At 37.3% G+C, this 21,974-nt stretch overlaps 1 pseudogene; it reads right to left on the bottom strand.

Annotated features, from left to right (window-relative positions):
• Positions 1-12,100: 12,100 nt before the first annotated feature.
• Positions 12,101-12,929, bottom strand: LOC138163409 (UPF0669 protein C6orf120 homolog; annotated as a pseudogene).
• Positions 12,930-21,974: the final 9,045 nt, after the last annotated feature.

Here is a 21,974-nt window from a genome sequence, read left to right on the forward strand (position 1 = left end):
TACAGCAACATCTGCTACTACACTTAACTGAGTCATTTGATATTTTAAAGATTCTTAAATGTACTCTAAGAAACTCCCTATCTCTCTAGTGCCATATAAAGTTAACTAACTAAGGAAGTGAGAGCAGGAGGTCATAAGTGGAATATGGATTCAACGTTTTATGGGAAAGAGGGGCAAATTTAAGACTTCTTGCCATCAGTGCTGATAGTTGCAAGTAGGAGGGAGAACAAAGAAGCTCAAAGATTACAGATCTTGGTGGGCAAGGCATCCTCTTGGTCTTGAGGCGAATCTGTTTCCAGGGGCTCATGTTCCTCCATGATTTCCTACCTTTATCTTAAAAAGGAGAAAAAGGAGAGAAAGCCAAAAAGATTCCAAATGATCTCAGATTTTTTTTTTTTTGCTTGGGGAAAGGTTGCTGTGGAGATGGAGGGTAAAGCATTTTCTCCTCATCCTCTGGATTAATGGAATTATTCTCATTTTCTTATTCCTTCTCTATACATAATAGACCAAAAAGTTAAATATGGTTTAAAGTGAAAATAATCTCATTGTTAAATATAATTTAAAAGGAAGACAGGAGGGAATATTATTTCACTGATAAAGCTGTGTAGTTATATTAGGCAGGACAATTCATAACCTTGAAATTTCCACTAGTATTGAAAGGTTGTCACATAGAAGAGAGAACGGATTTATTCTTCTCCTCTGTGGGCAGAGTCAAGAGGGATGAGCTAAAGGTACAAACAAAAGCTTTTAGGCTTAAAGTGAGGAAAAACTTCACAATGAGACTTGTCCAAAAGTGGAGAGGGCTATCTCCTGGAGTGTATATTTTCCCTCTTGAGAGAGCTTGAAGCAAAAGCTAAAAGAACTGGTTGAATTGATTGCTGGGTACAGGGTAAGTTTCTGAGGGTTGGAGTGACTCTCATTTAGGTTTAGTATGAAAGAGAGAGTCTATGTGGTTTCCTTCATCTGCGAGATTCTGTGACTGTGACAGTGTGTTTGGCTATTGATTTCCCCACCCCCAAAATTTGTCCAAATCTAAATGGCACAGTTCATAACTGTGACTTTTCCTGAAACCTTAAAACCAAATACCATGACTCTGAGGTACGCATTAAGCATCTCTGCTGCGTAGTATTTTTGTATTAAGAAAGTATTTAATAAATAAGGAAGCTGATGAGAATTGAGGAAGGGACAGAAAGAAGAAAACATTTGACAAAAATAAAATAAAACTCACTCAAAGGTGTCTAATAAGTAGAAGCACTTAACTGTTAAGGTTCTTGGTCACATCACACTACATAATTCTTTAAACTAAGTCCTCAAATCCTATGAGTCCTTCCACCTTTCTTCTTGGTTTTGATGGAGTTTCTTCTTAGGATTACACCACCTTATTCAAGTCTATGATCACCAACCCAGGCTGCTGACCTTGACACCTACTTGACACTGCCACCCCCCCCCCATATACATTCAAAGACCATGGGACTAACTTTAAGTATTAATACTACAATCTTGCCCAACAACCTATTCCTGAGCATCTTAACTAAAACAGTGCTCTGAACCTACTGCTCCAAGTTAAAAGTACTCATTTTTGGATTTTTCCCTCCTGTCACTCAATCTAAGATGATGTGATTCCCTTCCTCTTAAGTTTCACATAATTTCCACTGCAGGAGCCATTTCTTTCTCTGTAAAATTTTATTCTTTTTTGGCTTATTTGTGTAAGTCCTTGCCCAAATTCACAGAAGACAGAGGATTGAAATATCAACTGTGATGTCATAGAAACCAAGCTAATTTTTGAGTCAGAAGATCTAGGATTCAAATCTAGCATCTTTTACTCTTTCTTGGGAACCTTGTACAAGTTGCTTGACCTCTGCATATCTCACTTTTCTTATCTAAAATGGAGATAATATCAGCATCTCACCAGATTACTCAGAGGACCAAATAAGAGAATATGTATAAAGTAGTTCATATACTGAAAAAAAAGCTTCATTGAGTGTAACTACTATTACTGTTATTATGGAGACACCTAGATAGTTCAGTGGATAGAGTGATGGGCCTGGAATCAGGAAGACCTGAGTTTAAATCTTGCCTGTGTAACCCTGAGAAATTCACTTAACCTCTGCTCTACTCCACAAGAGAAAGAAATGGCAAGCTCCCTCAATATCTTTGCCAAGAAAACTCCATGGACATTACTGGAATATTATGGTCCATAAAGAGTTGGGCATGATTGAATGACTGAACAACAACATTGTTGTTATAATGGCAATACTGAAAGTGCCCTCCCCCCCAAAAAAACCAAATTTTAATGCAGTCAGTTCAATTCATGCTACAAAATAAAGCCAGCTTATTCAAGGAAGACAGAAGAATGCAGAAAAGAAGGTACTAATGAGATCTTGGATTAAAATCTCAAGGAAGTTGAACTACAATGGTCTTCTTTAATATATATCTTGCATGCACACAGCCAGTTTCATGTTCTTCTCAAATAAAAGGTGAGCTCTTTGGGGACAGATTTGTTTTGGGTTTGGGTGTTATTTTGTTTTGTTAGTTTTGATTTTCTGTTCTATATATCCTTAGTGTTTGACTGGGTGTCTGTCACTTAGTAAGTGAATAATGAATTCTTGTTGACAAACAAACTCCTTCTAGCCAGGTGTGCCAATATGTCAGCCCTAATCACTGCAACATGCACAGGACCAGGCCATTTCAATCCAGGCTTTAAACTTGACTCCCTATTCTGTGAACAGATTGTACATGTAATAAAACTTCAAATGCAAATAAAAATTTTATCAAACTACAAGTCTTTTCACAGATTTTCTTTTTTTAAGACTTGAATCAAAATCTTTAGGCTAATGAACTTGCAACAAGGTGATTGAGGGTTATGTCAAAATGAGGGTTTTTCATCACCATAATCCTCTAAAGAAGAGCCTAAAATTACTTTAAAATGGTGGTTTAACAAGCAGGAGAGGCTCATTGAGGGAGACTAAGGCTATAAATGTCATTCCAGGTACAAAGCCCATTAAAAGCACGTGATGACTTAATGCTATAGTTTTTAAAAATCTATCTAGACCACAATTTGTTAAAGAATTACAGCAGGGAGCCTTGGGACAATTTTCTTAGAAGCAGTTTTTTTTTGAAGATTACAGGCCCCAGAATGACATGTGTGTAATGATGCTTTTTCCAACCTTAATCAGAAATCGTAAGAATGGAGACTATGATATTGTAGGAGAAAAGTAAAAAAAAAATGCCCTCAAAATTTGTTGGAACATATGTTTCTAGGGCATTTGGAGAAGAGTTTAAATGATAAATGAGTAATTATCAATAGAGGTAGGGAGCAGGCCTGTAATTTAATTTGTTTAAGGAACTTCTAGATTAACAAATTTGATCTACCAGTGCAGGTTTGAAAGTTCTTTGTAACTTAGAGCAATAGAGACTCATTCTAGTGCATTGAAAATTTAAGCGACTTTCCTAGAATAACTTAGCTAGTATGTGTCAGAAGCAAGATTCAAACTCAGATTTTCCAGGTTTTGATGCAAGCTTTCTATTCATTGCAATATGCTGAATGCAATTTGCTATATTCACTATAATTTCCTAATATCCATTTTTTTTCACAGTGCATATACTTTTATTTTCTCTATCACCTGCACTGTGATATGAACTCACCCATATAGTGCTTTTAAGTTGACAGAATACTTTATATCTGTTATCTCTTTTGATGTTTCTAATGAATCTGTGGGCAGTTCTCCAACACAGGGACTAACACATGCACAGTAAACATTCAAATAGATGCTGTTGATTGACTGCCACCATTATTCCCATTTTACAGATGAGACAACTGAGGCACAGTAAGCTTAAGCTGTACGCTTTTTGGAGGCAGAAGCTTTTTCTTTTTCCAAGTCAGTGATATACAGGGCACCATGGTACCTCTTGAATTAGAATGTGGTTGGTACAAAGGAGAGTTATAAATCATTGGGAGAGTTTTGAACAGAGGTCTTAATCGTGACCTGCAGCCCTTTGGTAGTCTAGAGAAGCCTATGGACTACTTCTAAAGAGAAAGAAGTTTTCAAATGCATAAAATCTAGTATATAAAAAAATTTTAAATTCAACATAATATATTAAAAATACCAAGGAAACTAATGATTTTAAAATATAGTTTCCTATCTAGCCATCTCTTTCTTCATCTTATACATTTTTCCACCCTCTGTCCCCCTCTCAACTATATTGAAGAACTCCAGATTAAGAATATCTCATTTAGAGGAAAGATGCCATTTCTGTGTGAGAAAGTCACTTAACTCTGTTTGCCTCAGTGCCTTCATCTGTAAAAATGAGCTAGAGAAAATAATGGCAATCCACTTGAGGATCGTCAACAAGAAAACCCCAAAAAGGTGTCCCCAAAAGTTGGACTCAACGAAAAACAACTAAGCAACAACAACAAAGGTGTGTTGGAGGCTACTCAGTTCAACCCCCTTCATTATGAATGAGACACAGAGGCTCAGATGGTTTTTCACTTGTTTAGGATCACATAATGTCTCAGGCAGGATTTGAACTCCCATTTTCCTGCCCTGAAACCCAGTTCTAGATTCACTGCACTCCCTAGCTCTTAGTCTCAATAATTCTGTCCTTCATTATTTCTCTGCTTTTCTTTAGGACCTGGACTCAATCCCCATCTTCTATAAGTGGTCCTTTATGGTCCTCCCAGCTCTTAGCACCTCCTCCCCAAGACTCCTCTAAGAATATAGCGTATTCCTTTTCTATATATGTGTATGTTGCTGCCCTGGTAGAATGGGAGCTACCTAAAAAAGCCATTGCTTGCCTTTGTCTTTATATGTCAAGTACTTAACACTGTATCTGACACATTGTAGGAACTTAAGAAATGCTTGTCGATTTGCTCATTCATCAACAGATATTTATTGAGCACTAACTATGTCCCAGGACCACCTGTAAAAGTCATGAAAATATATCTATGAATCTGCAACACTATTTGGCACTTTTTATGGCCATCTTTGATTCAGCCATTTTCTTCAGTATGCCATTCCCTTGAAACTCGAGTGCTTCAATATTTTTAGCTCAATTATTGGGAGCAATTAACTAACTTCTCAAGAGTTCACCAGTCTCTTACAGGGACAGTTATCAAGTCTCTCCACAGTGTCGAAAATTTTGGCACAAAGTCCTTACTCCAGGGGCTCCCAAACTGTAGCCCCAATTAAAAAAAAAACAAACTTTGAAAATCAGATCCGATTCAATTTGTTTTGTATTGCCACTGCCTTGTAGGAGGGAAGGGAATAAGTGTTTTAGCACCTACTATATGCTAGGCATTGTTCTAAGTGGTTTGGTGCTTAGTAGGTCATTAATGAATCCTTATTAATTCCTTGCTATTTCTTCAAGTTTCATGACAGATGTAATTTCTTTATAGAAGCTCTGGTGGATCCTCTCTCATCTTTGTGTGTGTGTATGAGTGTGTGTGTGTGTGTGTGTGTCTGTGTGTGTGTGAAATCTCTCTTCAATTTATCTTATATTTACTTACCCATATACCTGTTATTTCTCCTAGTAGAATGTGAGCATCTTGCAGTGGTTTCTGTCTGACTCTTTATTCTCAATTCCTGGCTTGCACATAGCACTTAATATTTGTGCATTACTTTTTATTATTGTTATTGTTGTTAGTCCTTGGTCTAGAGTGAGGAGGTCCTGCAAATCTGACCTCAGAAACTTTCTAGCTCTCTGCCTGTAGGCAATTCACTTAGCTTCTGTTTTCCTCAATTTCTCCATCAGTAAAATGGGGATAATTATAGCACCTACGTCCAGAGCTGTGCTGAGGATAAAATGAGATAATAATCTTGATGTCCTTAGCACAGTGCCTGCCTAACATGGTACATGTGATAAAAATGTTAACCATATAAATGACAGCTAATATTTATATAATGCTTTAAAATTGGCAAAGTGTTTTGCATTTATTATCTCATTTGATCCTTATGACAACCCTGGGCTGTAAGTGCTTTTTTTATTAGCAATTTACAAATGAGGAAATTGCGGTTGGCAGAGTTTAAGTGATGTGTCTGGGGTCACCCAATTTGTAAGTTTCTGAGGTTGACTTCAAACTTGGGTATCTCAAGCTTTCAGGTCAGCACTCACCCACCTAGTTGCCTTAAAGGAATTGAATTAAAGCTGGTATATAGCCAGAAGAACCAGAAAGACTGGGTAGGATGTTGAATATATTGGAGAAATTTAGTCTAGTTAAGACAATTCTTATGGGAGAATGTAATTGTAGTTTTCCGATATATGAAGATTAGTAATAAGGAAATGAGATTAGATTTATTTTTCTTGGTAAAACCATGATCTACTGGTGATCTTCAAGGGAAATACATTTTGACTCATTATAAGGAAACATGCACTAGCAATTAAGATTTTTTTTTAAGCAACTGGGGTTAAGTAACTTCCCTAAGATTACATGGCCAGTTATTTTGTGTGGGTGTTAAGTATCTGAGACTGTAACCGATCTGGGGTCCTCCTGACTCCAGGGCCAGCACTCTTACTCACTGTACCACCTAGCCACCCCCGCAATTAAGACTTTAAATCGAAGTAATAGAAATCCTTAATAAGTAGTGAGTTCCTCATCACTGGAGGGTTTCATGTGAAGTCTGGGTTACTTGTTGGTAACATGGCCGAGTAAATTTCTACAGAAGTGTGGGTTGACATAGATGTCTTCAGAGGTTCCTTTTAACCTGGCAGATTATAATTCAAAACATCATGTTCAGTACAAAAGATGAAGATGAATAAAGCAACATAGTGTGGTAGAAAAAATGGTGGAATAGAAGTCACAGAATCCACCTCTGCCATTTGCCAAGAATGTTGCTTTGGATAGACCACTCTCTTCTCTGAGCTTTGCTTTCTTGATCTGTATAGTGCATGTGTTGCCATGGATTCATGTGTTTACATTCCCATACATTTCCATATTTCTGGGTCCCAAGGAGGAGAGAAGATGCTGGGAAAAGCCTAAAGGATAATGTAAAGGGAAGTGATCAAAGGGTGAGAGCTAGATGGGGGAGGATCATTGGTAATGTTCCATCATATGATCTTTGTTGGCTATATCAGGGACCCTATTTCATATTCACCTAAAGCTTGGCTTGGCTTTGTGTGCCTGTCACTGTATTCCTGTGGCAGTCTGATCAGCAGTAGCCCTGAGGGAAGATGACAAGAAGACATCAGACTGCAAACTCACCTAAGTCAACTTTGTAAAAGTAAAATTCTATAGTAGAATAAGAATGGAAGATGACTATGGTGAGCAGCGATAGTCCATCCTTTCATATATGTGTATATGTACAGATAGACATTTATATAATACATGCATGTAAATGTGTATACACACATAAACCTTTATAAGTACACATGCTCCTAGGTGATTTATATGTATATATTTTATAATTTAAGCCATTAAAACAGACAGGAACATCCTGTGTGTGCAGGTACATATACATATCACACATATATGCATGTGTACATACACATAAATATATACATATATTTATCAATAAATTTAAAAATATTTATATTATAAATATGTTATATACTTATAAAATATGTCTATTATAATGTACCCATAATATAAAATGATTATAAGATTACATTGTATATTAATGTTTTAAATATGCATTCTATAAATATTACAATAGTGTCTTATAATACATGTATTTCATTCTAAATTTATATTGTATTATAAACATATATAAATAATATATGTATAACATGTATGTAATATATAGGTGTATATACACACGCATCAAAAATCTCCCATTTTGGCTTATTCTTGAAGACTGTTTCTGGGGAAACAGTAAAATACAAAGCAGCATGCTTAGTAGATAAGATTAGATAAAACATTAATTAAACTCTTTATGTCATTCTAAGAACTAGAAATAAAAAAATATATAACCAAAAAGACACTCATTGTACTCATGAACTAAATTCTAATGTAGGGAATACAACACCCAAAAAGGAGTTAAAAAGCATGGTTAGGAGATGGGAAAGTTTTTGGAGAGTCAAAAGCTGAGTGACTTTAGAAGTGTTACTGGTGGGTGGCCTCTTCAGATAGAGGTTCTGGGGAGGATCGGGAGAAAGAGAGGGTAAGGAGGCCAGTATAACTCCTAAGTTTTGAACTTGAGGGACTTAGAGGATAGTGATTCCCTCTACAATAAAAGGGAAGGTAGGAGGTATGCAGAGTAGAGGGGGAAAGATGATCAGTTATGTTTTGGCTATGTTGAGTTTCAGATGTAAATTCTTCAAGATTTCTGAAAGATAGTTGGAGATACAAAATTGGAGTTGAGCAGAGAGTTTCATGTAGAAAGATTAGATTTTAGAGATAGTAGCATAGAAATGGTGATTAAATCCATGGAGAGGGTGATATCACCATGTGAAGTAGTATGGAGGGAAAAGAGAATGAACTAAAATTTTTATTGGAAGCCAGGAAGGAGGCTGTGTCATGCGGTTAAGTGGGAAAGCCAAGTTTAATCAAGAGCTAGTAGATGGCAGCTAGGTTGCACAAGTGGTTAGGGTGCTGTGCCTAGAGTCAGGAAGACCTGAGTTCAAATCCAACCTCAGACACTTATTAGCTGTGTGACCCTCAGCAAATCACGTAACTTATCTGTGTTAGTTTCCCCATTTTGGGGGGGGAGACAACAATTTGGTGGCACAATTAATAGAAGGCCAGGTGTAGAATCAGGAAAATTCATCTTCCTGATTTCAAATGTGGTCACATAACTGAAAATAACTGAACAACAAGTAGATGAAAGAAGAGGGTAAAGAAAAGATTTAAGATGAAGGGAATTTTGTTGCCTATGGAACAGGCATTCCAGATAGAACATTGGAAGGGCTTTGATGTATTTGGTTGAGACTTTTAGTGGGAGAATTGATGAGAATTCCAATGAGGAATCAAGTGGTGCAAGGTGTGGAATGTGGTTTAGATGACTATCTACAGGAGTTCAGTGTCACTGGAATGTGAAGGATAAGTCCCGGTGTGAGAATGTTCATCGTTGAATAGAAGGTACCACTCCTCTTCCCAAAAGAAGTTGAAATTCAGGCTGGACAAGGAGAAATTTGACATGGGAGACAGAAAATGACAAGCCCTCTTCACTCCAAAGGCTAGAGATTAGCCAGAAAAGGTTTAAGTTGAAGATGGAAGTTGATCCTTCACAGCAGAAGAAATCCTGTTCTCCACCAACTTTCTTCTTCTACTTCCTATTATTCTGTTGATCTCGACAATCTTCTCAACCATTAACCGCACTGCCTGTTAAAGTATAAACTCCCGGTCTTGTCATTCAGTGCCTTGAAAAGTCTGGCCTATGTCTACCATTCAAACTTGGCTCATTCTATTGTATTTTCAATATATTTCAGGATAATTGGTTTCTTGACATTCCTAATTCTCAGTCTTCCCTCTCTCATCCCTTGTTCTTTGCTCATGCCATTCCTTGTGACTGGCATGTTTCCTACATTGCACCTGCATCTTTCATAGCCTTTCTGTCAAAACCCAACCCATATTCTACTTCATCTATGAAACCTTCTCTGAACAACCCAAAGAAATAATCTCCCCCCTTCATATTTTAAAAGCATTTTGTCTGGACTGCTACTCTGCTCTTTTATAATATACTTGTTTAATATGGTTTTGTGTATTTCATCCCCCTTTCTTCCACCCAACCCCTTTTGTAAGCTTCTTAAGAGTAGACCTCTTGAAACATCTATTTCCCCACTTCAAAGCCTAGCACACAGTCTGTGTACTATGTGTAGTAGATTACAGTTTGTAATCATGGACACTTAATGCATGCATTTTTAATTGATTTGAGTACGGTTGGGATTGGGAAAATACTAATTTTGGAAGGAGAAGGCCTAGTTTCAAATTCTGACTCTCCCTTTCATGCGACCTTGTACAAGTTGCTCAACCCTCTAAGTCTTGTGTGCCTTTTCTACAAAATGAGGTGGGTTGACTTGACCACCTCAAAGTTCCCTTCCAGCTATAAATCTACCTTCATATGAATTAATTTATTAGAGAGAAACATAAACAAACCTGGTATAGGAATGCCTCAACCACTTAAAATGTATCTTTTAATTAAGAAAGCTAAAGTACCCTTCTCTCCAAACATTCTCATGTGAATGGAACATTTCTTACTTAACCACATTTATGAAATGGAAATTATTTCAGAACTCTAATAGGAAAAATTTCTCTGCTAGAAACCATTACCAATAGATCGTATCTATTCTTTGAGTTTCTGTTTTAAAGTATTAAAAGATTCTCAATTTTTATAAGGTTTTTTTCATACTTATAATGAGAAATTCTTTGATTGCTAAAAGCTGCTTGTAATGTTGGATTTTAAAAAGCTAATTTAAGCTATTTTGATTTAAAAGGCAGAGAGGCAGTCAGTGTCTCTATTTTCCTTTATCAATTGAGTGTTTCTGAATCTACTTTCTGAATTGAATATGTCAGTTTGATTTAATGAGCATAAGTCTTTCTTGTGGAATTTAGTCAGATAAATGTGGAACTGCTAAGAGTTTTATCTTAGTCAACTGAGATTTATGTTTACATAATGTTTCTAAGAAAATTGGGATATAAAAATCTATCATTCTTTTATTATTAGGTATCAAATTCATTTTTCATTCTATGAGAAATGCTTTCTTCAACCAAGTCTGATGTCTATGGCTTATCTAATTTCTGGATAATTTCTTCCAAATAAATCCTTTTGTGATATATACCCAGACAATTTATGTTTGATTACATATATGCATACACACCTATAAATGTATGGTCACTAAACATTTACCGTTATTGACTGGTTACTATAGATACATATACATATATATGTATACTATACCTATACATATGTATATGTATATATTATACATACAAATATATATATATATTATATATAAATACACAGACACACCAAAGGGAGAGAGGGAGAGAGAGGGAGTACAAACAGTCAAAGAGTTGATGAAGTGGATAGAAGACTAGTACTAAAGTCAGGAAGAACTCAGTTTGAGTATTGCCTTTGTTACATCCTGGCTATGTGATCTTGAAGAAGTAATTTTCTCTCTTCTTGTTCCAGGCAGCTCTCTAAAACTCCACAGAAGTTGCCATTCTATATTAGGAGAACATGCTTCCTCAGCAGAAGGTCACCACATTGTTGAAAGCATGGTTTTGAATCGTATATACATTTCTTATGCATGTACCATTTAAGCACTGGAGCTAGTTTTCTAACTCCAACTTGCAAGGGCATGTCTATGTTGCCCTTCAGGGTTCAAGAAATATCTTTAAAGGGCTAGGGGAAGATGTCTTTTTTTTTTTTTTTTTGCATTTTGGAGGGGGGAGGGCAGGGCAGTTGGGGTTAAGTGACTTGCCCAAGGTCACATGGCTAGTAAGTGTTAAGGTCTGAGGCCAGATTTCAACTCAGGTCTTCCCGACTTCAGGGCTGGTGCTCTATTTACTGTTCCACCTAGCCGCCCCCTGAAAGTGTTGTCTTTCTAATGCTCTAACTCACAAGCCCCCATTTCTGTCCTTTCTAATAATGATTATTAGTTGATATCAATGATTTGGTAATACTAAATTACTTTTTTTTAAAGAGGTCAAAAGACAGGAGGTAGAAAATCTTTAGAAAAACTGCAACTAGCTTTGTGACTTTGGATAAATCACTTCCCCTCTGTAAGCTTCAGTTTCCTCACCTGTGTAGTAGGAATGATGATAATCGCATCTACCTCCCAGGGTCATTGTGAGGATCAAATGAGGTAACATTTGTACAGTACTTAGCATAATGCCTGGTATATATTGTTGTGGTTTAGTCATTTTCAGTCCTGTCTGGTGTTTTTTTTTTTTTTGTTGTTGTTGTTGTTGTTTTTGTTTTTGAGTAGATACCGGAGTGGTTTGCTATTTCCTTCTCCAGTTCATTTTACAGATGGGGAAACTGAGGCAAATAGGGTTGAGTGATTTGCCCAGAATCACCCAACTAGTAAGTCTCTGAGGTCAGATTTGAGTTTAGGTTTTTCTTACTCTAGACCAGGCACTTTATCCAATGTGCCACCTGGCTGCCCTGCCTAGTACATAGTAAGCACATATAAAGGCTATAATTATTATTGTCCATAAATGTTTTTTGAAGTCTAAGCGTTTTTTATTGTACATTCTCCATTTATATGAATTCTTATTTCTTTAAAGAAAACTACAAATCTTGTGCTTGCTGCTCTTACTTAGGGGGTATTACAATACAAAACTAAATACGGCTTTTTTTCCCCTCCTACCCACCATAAAAAAGGTACCCTGAACTCTATTTCCTGAAACATTTAAAAAGTAGCAATGTTCACAGCAAACCACAATCCACTTCACAGGTTAAGGGTACTGTATTCCAGTGTATGTCTGTCCAATGATATTAAAAAAGAACCTCAAGTATTAGTTTCAAAATGCCAATTATTATTGTCCAAACTATGGATTCTTCATCTTGAGGGGTATCGTCTGGTGTATAAGGCTGCTTTTGGCTTGTAGCTTTACCATCTGTGGCATAAGTTGCTTCACCAAGTGGATATTCTACAACCGTTCCATCAATATACTTTCATTTCAACTTCACTCTCAAGGTGATATGGATGTCCATAGGTACCTATTCCCACAGGGCGCTGGAAGTGTCCGGGCATGAAAACAACATCCTGGTCACAAGTTACAGGCTGTAATTCATATTCATCAAAACTTGGGTGAAGCGTGGCATCGGATACATACAAATTTGCATCACCTTTTACACTTTTCATTTGAAGAACTATTTTACTTTCATGATTTAGTCTCAATAGCTATAATTTTCAGCTCCAGTCTGACCCTGAACCACATGCAGGAGAATCCATTCCTCAGGTATTTCCTCCTCAACGCTATTCACTAAGGACAGTGCTTGGGATGTTAGAAGTAGCAGAAAGGCTGTCTTCCAGGGTCTTGCCATGATTGCTGAAGGCTTAGTAGCAAAAGAACTTATTTGTCGTCTGTAAACGTCCCTTAAGCTCGGACAGCCAAGGGCACGCGACTGGTGCACCGGCTGGATCGCGAGCTCGTTTGCAAGGACTTCGTAGCAGGGCTCAGGCCCGGCAAGAGAGCGTCGCGGATGACGCAAGGCACCCCTTCCAGGCAGGCAGCCACAGGGCGCTTCTTGGGTGGCCACCGCCTGCGGGCGTAGGCCGAGCCTGGGCCGCCCCAGTACTAGGTGGCCGCGGCTCCGAGAAGGCAGGGCCGGCAGCGGCCGCGTCTCGACCAGGCGTTTAAGCTGGAAAGGGGTGGGCTGGAGTCCCGGCACAAACAGCTTGGTTCACGGGGAGGGTGAGAGGACACTCCCAAACAGCGGCCCCAGAGAGCCAAGTCCTCCGAGTCCTGGGTCTCACCGCCGCTCCCCGGAGCTCAGCGCACTCCGTTGGCACCATCGGGTCCAAGAGCCGCCGCGGACCAATGAACCGAAAATGGGAGAGGCCTATTTTCCATAATTTTGTATGTAAACATTGTTAATATCATTAGTAATATTGTGTTTACTATAGTAATATAGCAACAACATGTCCCAAATAGTCTGTGACATACTTTCCTCGCAATACATAAAGACTGGAAGGAAAGTGGGCTCAAACTTTGTTAGCATTTGGCCAAGAACTAACTGATATTTCTGATTACTAAGAGTAATATGCCCTCCTGGGGGGAGGGGGGGGATTTAGAATTTCCAATAGCCATGGCTTAATTCTCTTTTGGAATTCTTGGGGAGTCTAGAGTAGATTCTAGAGCTTGATTTTCCTCATTCTCACTAGTCTGTCTTCATCTATTCTTTTCAGGTGTTCTGAGAATACTGATGAGAGGTCTAATTTCTCTGGTCTTGAACAGTTCTCTAGCTCCTCTAGTGAAAGGTAGTAACTGATCAGAACAAGGGTCAGCACTCCACATTCTCCACCAACTACTACTGCTTTCCCCTCCCCGAGTGATACTATCAGGCACTTGAATACTAAATTCTTTGGATCTGAACTGGTTTGCTATTTTAAAAAATGATGTGACTAGTAGTTTGTTGTTTATTTTTTTTTTTTTCAGCAGCACAGCTCTTAGGAAACTTCCTCTATTCCATGCAGTGGCTTTTGCTGATTTGTTGAACCTGTTGATCTTGATTGATCAATGGAGGAGTTCTCAGTTAAAGTAGTTTCTTTAAGTGGGGTATGGTAGTTTATGGATTCCATCCAGAGAACTAGTCTTTATTCATATCTTATTCATAACTATGAATGATTTGATTCAGTTGAGCAGGCAAAGGTGATCCCTCCCACCCCCACAAATTATGAACTCACATATTATGAACAGTTACAAGGAAAGGTTTCAAGTATCATCTTCTACATCAGAAGTATCAAGTTGAAATGCAGCCCAAAGCAGATTAAACAACAATTGAGAGATATTTAGCAAACTATATAAAATAGGATGAAACAAAAAAAAAACATTATATTTTAAAACTGTAATTCTGTGAGCTATAGAGAAGATCTTTATTTCTTTTAGTGCCCCTCCCTCATTTCCATTTGAATTAGAAATCTGTGCTCCACATGAAACCTTTTCTGTTTCTTCACTAGCATCTAGTGGCTTCTACCATTCCTTCCCCCCCCCAAAGGCTATTTTGCTTTAACTTTATATATGTTTTCTGTGTAATTGTTTTCATCTCCCAATATAATGTAAGACAAAGAATCTTCATTTATTTTTAGATCCAGTCTCAGGCATGGTATAGAAACAAAGTAGGAGTTGATTAAAGATAGTTATTGAATCATATATTAATTTAAAAACTCCTAGCAATCTGTATTTTTTTGCCTTTTCTCCTCACAAATGTTATAAAGGTAGCGACAATAATAGTTCAAAAAATTCTGGGAAATAGCTCACAATAGGAAGGAACTTAGGATTCAGGATTTCTTTCAAGGAGGAGAAATAGAAGTGTCTAGGGATCCGATATTTGCATAATGTCTGTGATGAAAGCTCCGAGTGCTTTCAATCCCATTTAGTTCAACAAACATTTATTCACATTAAAAAATATATATATGTATGTATGTATGTATCTTTTGGACAATCTTATGAAATGGCTCAGGGTCAGTTTCTAACTCCATTGTTTTTAAACAAGGGAAAAATATTTCCCTTCTTTGACACAGGGATCTTGTTTATTTCACATAATTCTGAATGGATAAATGTTCCCACCTGCAGTTTCAAAGTCTGCCCAGAGGAATGGCAAGCATGGTTCTGCCACCAGCTGTGCAGATGGAATACCATCCTGGCTGATGAGAAGAATGTGAGCGAGGATGCACTGAAATTGGTTTCAAAAAACACCATATTAAAAGGAAAAGTAAGTAGTGTTTTGTTTTTTCTGTGCTGTGAAAGTCCAGTTTTTGGCTTTGTGCTAAAAACAGTTTGCGCTTTGGTGACATCCTTCTGAATTGCTAATGGAAGGATATAGGGGGATATTTGGCTGTGCAAAATGTAGTTCAAATCCACTGCTCTGCTGTTATTATTTTATGTTTAGAGTTATACATAATAAAAGTCAGACATACAAGTTAGTAGTATATAAGACAATGACCTTGACTTTGTCCCTTAGATTTTTGTTCTTTTTCAGCTTTATTTGCCTGGCAGTCAAGAAGCTTTTGTTCCCCAGGGTTTTTTTTTAAATAATTTTTTTCTATATTACTATTACCATGTCATTCTTCTCATCTGAAAGTCCACTGACTGTTTAATGTAGTATACACTCCCTAGGATGTCATTCTGTGCCTTAAAAATCTGGCTCACATCTGCCTTTCTAGACTAAGGTTATTCTACTACATTTTCTATATGTTCTGGGAAAACTCTATTAATCATATCCCTAAGTTTTTCTCTTCTCCCTCCAGTCTCTTTGTCTTCACTCATGTCATCCCCCAGGCCTGGTGTTTACTCCACATCCCATAGCCTTCTTCAATAGTCTTTTTCCTTCTGGTAGAAGGTCCAAACTTAGTACAGATATTCTGTATGTTTCTTTGAGGCGGATCAGAGTCCCTGAATGGGACTTAGGGTTGTGGGATGTTTGTAGGGAGTAAATAGGAGATATAAATAATTTTCTAACCCTCAGTTACTGAGAAGCAGAAGGATCCATTGGAGAGAAAGCTGATCTCCTCAGAGACAAGATTCAGTTTTTCCTTCTAACACATATTGGCTTTGTAACCCTGAGCAAATCACTAAATATTTCAGTGCTCCTGGCAAATTTGTACCACTCTTTAAGATGTAGAATCATTGCTGATTTGCATTGGTAATGAATGTTTCCTCACAGAGGATTCCTGAACCAATGATATATAATGATATATTGAAGGGCTATAAATGCCAAACAGAGCAGATTATATTTTATCCTAGGGAAAACAGTAAGCCTATGAATTTTCTTGAGCAGAGCAGCAACAGGGTCAGATCAGTGCTATAGGAATATCAAATTGGTAGATTTGTATAAGGTAGACTGCTGAGAGGGATTCAAGAAAGGGAGACTAAAATTTTTGGAAGAATGTAGGTAATATATAATGAATGCTTTAACTGGTCAGGTTATGGCTGGATTTATTGAGAAATGGGATACATTTTATAGTTATTCCAGAGATAAATTCTGTAAAACTTGGCAACTGATCAACTATCAACATTTTAAAAAGCTTTATTTTCTCTCATAGCAAACTTCTTTTCTTCAGTCTGTCCTCGCACCAGAAAAGTAGTGACCAACATGGTTTGTTGCCACAATCCTTACCAATCACGCATTTATTAGGTATCTACTACGTATTAAGCTTTTTCTCAATATTATCTGTTTGAATCCTGGACTAACACAACCTTCAGTACCCTCAATAAAACAGCAACAGAACCATCCAAGACTTTCCGTAAGAAATATGAAGAACCTAGTCTTAAAGTCCAAAGTTAGGAAATCAATTTAAACAATGAACAAATAAAACAAAAGGGATACACACACACACACACACACACACACACACACATATATATATATATATATATATCAACTAGATGATGATAAGGAAACTAGAGAAATAAACCTAGCAGGAGAGAATGAATCCAAAAGATCTAAAGCAAAGCTTCAAAGATAAACACAGGATGGAGGCAAGTTTAACTAGAATTGTTGAAGGGTGTGGAAGGAAGAACAAAATATAAGAATTAAAAATATATTTTATATAGTAAATTATAGGACTAGAAGAAGAAAAGAATGAGTTATGAAAAACTTGAAATGAGAATGAACTTGGAACAAAATATACAAAACTATTAAACAGTGGATAGGTAGCTAGGCAGTACATTGGATGGAGGACTGAACATGGAGTCAGAAAGACCTCAGTTCAAATGTGTCTTCATAGATTTACTAACTGTGTGGCCCTGGGCAAGTCATTTCACCTATGTCCACCTCAGTTATCTCTTACTTAATGAACATTAATATTGAGCAAATAAAATTTGATGTTTCTGAGAGACAGAAATATTAAAGCAAGACTAGAAGACTGAAAATGGAAGAAAATGAGCTATCTTACATAAAAATATAAATACCTGGAAAACACTGAGAAGGGTGTTTTAAGAATCATTGGACTACTTGAAAGCTATGATCACAATAAAAATTTTAAAAAGAGCCTCCACATCATATTTCAAGAAGTCATTAAAATAGTTTATTTGTTTCTTTTCCTTCTGTATCAATTTCTGTCTTTGTCTCTGTTTTCATAGACCTCTCTCTCCTTTTGTGTCTCTCCCTCTTTTTGTCTACTTTTTTGTTTCTGGGTCTCTCTCACTATTTGTTTCTCTCTCCTTCTCTGTCTCAGTCTCTCTAATTCTCTGTCTGTTCCTTCTTCTCCCCCTCTTCATATTCCTTTCTCTCATTCTTCATGTCATAAAGGCTTCAAATAATTTGGACCTTCAGTGTATGAATGTGTGCACTATTCACTTCCTGGGATCCTTGGAGAACACTGTTGCATTTGCAATCAAAGAAATTTCAAATTCCCTATCATGCTGCATATCCTAGCAACATTTTTTTAACAACAAATATACAATGCATCTTTAATTTTCCAAGCTCCTTTTATATTTCTGATATTATTTCATCCTCTTCACTTGTAGTAAGCCATGCTTGTCAGGTAATCTTTGCTAAAAGCACTTGTGTCATTAGAGAGAGAGAAAGAGCTGCCTGAACACATCAAAGTAATTATTAGACTGTGGCATTAGATCCAGTTTTCAAAAATAAAATAGTCCCTCTTTAAAAAAAAAAACACTTCCAAGAGTTTTCAAATAAATGCTAGGTATAGAAATAAGCATAATATTTTTTTTCTTGATGACTTTGTGAAAAGGATTGGCTGCCTCTTTTCATGTAAAAGTATTGGTTTTGCTTTTGTTTTCTAAAGGAAGATTCCTATTGATGTTGAAATTTTTTAAATCAGGTTTTTTTTTTCATTATTCACACTTAACCATTTCTCTGGAGGTGAACACAGTGCTATAGAATGGAAAAAAATACTGAACTTAGCCATCAGAACTGGGTTTAAATTCTTTTTTTTTTTAAAGCAATCCGGGTTAAGTAACTTGCTCAAGGTTACACGGCCAGTTATTTCTGGGTGTGGTGCTGAGTGTCTGAGCCCGGATTCGATCCCCAGGTCATCCCAACACTGGAGCTGGTGCTCTTACTCGCTGAGCCACCTGGCCGCCCCTGGGTTTAAATTCTGGTTTCACAACCTACTACCCATGTAACAATAGACATGTAAACCTTCATTCTCAGATTCTTCTTGTGTAAAAGAGAAAAGTCTTGGGACCAGATAATATCTACAAACTCCAGCACCTCTTAGTCAACTATTACATGATATAAAGTAGATTTTGATTCTTCGTCGTCCATGCCATGGGTAGTATTATTATTCTACTAAAGCCATAACACCCAAGTACATAACAAATCAATGATGTAATCAGGGTAGGGAACTCTATGTGGAGACTGCTTCTATCAAGAAAAATAAAGGAAGGAGAGGCTTTTGTTTTGGAAAGCCACTTAGAGTGGTGAATAGAGTAAATAGAGAACTAAAGTGGATCAAAATCCCTCTCCTATTTAGAAAATGACCTCTAGAGATTTTCATGAAAATCAGAGGTTAATTTACTTTCCTAGAATCTCAGAGCTACTGTCAAAAATACAGACCCAGCATTCTTTCATCATCCATGATGATTCTAAAACAATAGTAATATTAGTACTATTTACTTACCCCACTGTTTTTCTTATAGATCCTGGTGCTATAGTGCACCCAGGCATATACAAACATGATAGTCAATAGAACCATGGGTATACAGCTAGAAGAGACCACAGAGCTCTCATCTAGCTTTATGGTCTAGGGAAGAAGGAGGTGTTCAATTTCCCCACTTCTGTTTAAGTACTTGCAAAGAACTGGAGGTATCTATTCAGTCAATCAGTTAATTTAACAATGGCATAAGCCAGAAGATGATCCTGAGAGTTTCAGGACATCAAAAAAATGGGACTTGCCATTGCATTGCTTCAGTAGTGACGTACCCAGAAAATGATTCAGTAGTAGTTGTAGAACTGCTAAACACCTATAGTAGAAGTTGAGAGACAAGATGAGAATAAACTGTGCACAGCACCCTAAGGACTGTATGAAGAAAGACACTTGGAGCCCAGCAGAGAGCCCTCCCCCATCCCACAGATATACCCTGTATGCAGTTGGACCCTTAACTTTTTTGCAGACATTGTAATGCAATGTACTTGTACCTAGACCCTACCTTGTCAACCAGGTCTTCTGTAATGGGAGAACAGGGAAGAAAGTAGGTATGCCTACCTTGAATTAGATACTTTTGTAAATACTGTATACTTTCTATGTTAGGGTTAAGTAAATCTCCTTTTGTTCACATCCAAATTACCTCCCTGTGTCTCATTTTATTTTCAAAACCAAACCAAACCTAGCCTAGCAAGGTTTTGACAATGGGGCACTGTACTGACTGAGACCCACTCCTAACCTGGGATATTAAGAATATGCTTACATGCTTTTAGATGCTGCTCTCCTTGAGTACTGGATTCAGTTGTTTCTTAAGTGCCCCGGAAATATACACTTTAAAAACAAAATAGATTAAAATAAGATATTGAGATAGAAGACTGAAAAAAGCCTGCCTACTCATATCATCAACTTTTTAACATTTCTGGAATGCTCCTATAGAGCTGGTATCATACAAAGGTAGGTTTGGTCCTTTGTCCTCTGGCTTAAATTCTAAAGCTGAAAATGATCTCTCCTTCAAATTTACCAAACTACTTTTTTTTCCCCCGCATGTCTCTTTTGATGGCCATCATCCTCTATCTTGTATTATTTATCTGGGAATATGTCACATTACATATGACAGCCAGCATGCTGAAGTGCTTGGAAGATGGCCCTTGGAATCTAAAATGCCTCATTTAAATTCCTGCTCTGACACATATTATATATCTTGGGTGAGTCACTTGATCCCAGTGTAGAGGCAACTTTAAAGCTATAAATTGTAAGTGAGAAAATGATTTAGGAGTTCAATCTCTAACTACCTCTTACCTTGACTACTATAAGTTTTCTAATTGGGCTCCTTATCTCAAAGCTATCCTCATTCCAAATAATCCTCCACATTGCCACCAAAGTGTTGTTCTCAAAGCAAAGGTCTGACCATTTCATTCCCCTGCTCAATAAACTCTATTGCCTCCCTATGGCTTTCAGGATGAAATAATGGCCTCCCTTGGGCATATAGAACTCTCTACAATCTGATCCCTTCCTACCTTTCTATTTTTTCCTTTCCATCCCCCTAATCTGATCCAGTCATTGGGGTCTACTGCTGTTTCTTGTGCATAGAATTAATTTCTAGTCCCTGTGGCTGTTCACACCAACAAACAGCACATCATCCATCCATTGAGCCATCGGTTACAGAAAATGGAAAAATCTTGAATTCTGTAGAGAAGTTCCCTTATGTTGGTAGTGTATTTTCCAGGGATATACACATGGATAATGAGGTTGAAATTCATATTGCCAGTGCTAGTTCAGCATTTGTGAGGCTCTGAAAGAATGTGCAGGAGAGAAGAGGTAATAGACTGCCTAATGAACTGAAGGTCTAAGGAGCTGTGCTGCCCTTGCCCTTGTATACATGTGAAACAGGACAATCTACCAGGGCCATACAAGAAAATTGTACTGCTTCTATTTCATTTGTCTTAGGAGTATTCTGAAGATCCCCTAGCAAAATAAGGTGTCAGATACTGAGGAACTTTCTCAAGCTGAGCTGCCAAACATTCAAACTTCTTCATGTCTGTTTGAATGCTAAACTTACATTTGCCTAATAGACAATTAAAAAATTCACACACACTTACATTTGCCTAATAGACAATTAAAAAATTCACATGATGGTCAGAAGAAGCGATACAAGGACACTCTCAAAATCTCTCTGAAGAACTTTTAGCATCAATTGTGAGACATGGGAGACAATGGCACAGAACCACCTAGTATGGTGTGCCCACATCAAGGAAGGTGCTGTGCTCTATAATCAGAGCAGAGTTACAGTAGCTCAAAAGAAATGAGAGAGGCACTAATTAAGAGACATCTCCCTCGTAAATGATGGCATGGGCTATTTGTGCCTGACCTCAGAGAGCTTTCTGACCTTATATTGTTCTGATCGCTGACAGATGGACACATTGTACACTGACCCCGACACCATGCTGTCCGTTTGGTCCTTTTCAAACACAAGAGAGAAAAACAACTGGCTATTCCCCAATGCCTCCAAGCTCTCCTCCCATCCTCCAAACTTGAAACTCTCTGGCTTCTTTTATCAGTTACATTAAGGTCTAGCTTCTTCTTAAAAAAAAAAAAAAAGCAAACCCAAACTTTTCTATTCCTCTTTGCTTTTAATTCTGTTGATTTTAAGGTTACCTTCCATCTAGTATGTATTTCTATTTAATATTTTGATTTGTATATATTGTTTATCCCATTTGAAAGAAAATTATTTTTTTTAAAGCAATTGGGGTTAAGTA

This window comes from Petaurus breviceps, unplaced genomic scaffold (genome assembly GCF_028583685.1).
Source record: "Petaurus breviceps papuanus isolate PSGF00001 unplaced genomic scaffold, PetGlider_PUasm1.0 188, whole genome shotgun sequence".
In the NCBI taxonomy this organism is placed as follows: domain Eukaryota; kingdom Metazoa; phylum Chordata; class Mammalia; order Diprotodontia; family Petauridae; genus Petaurus; species Petaurus breviceps.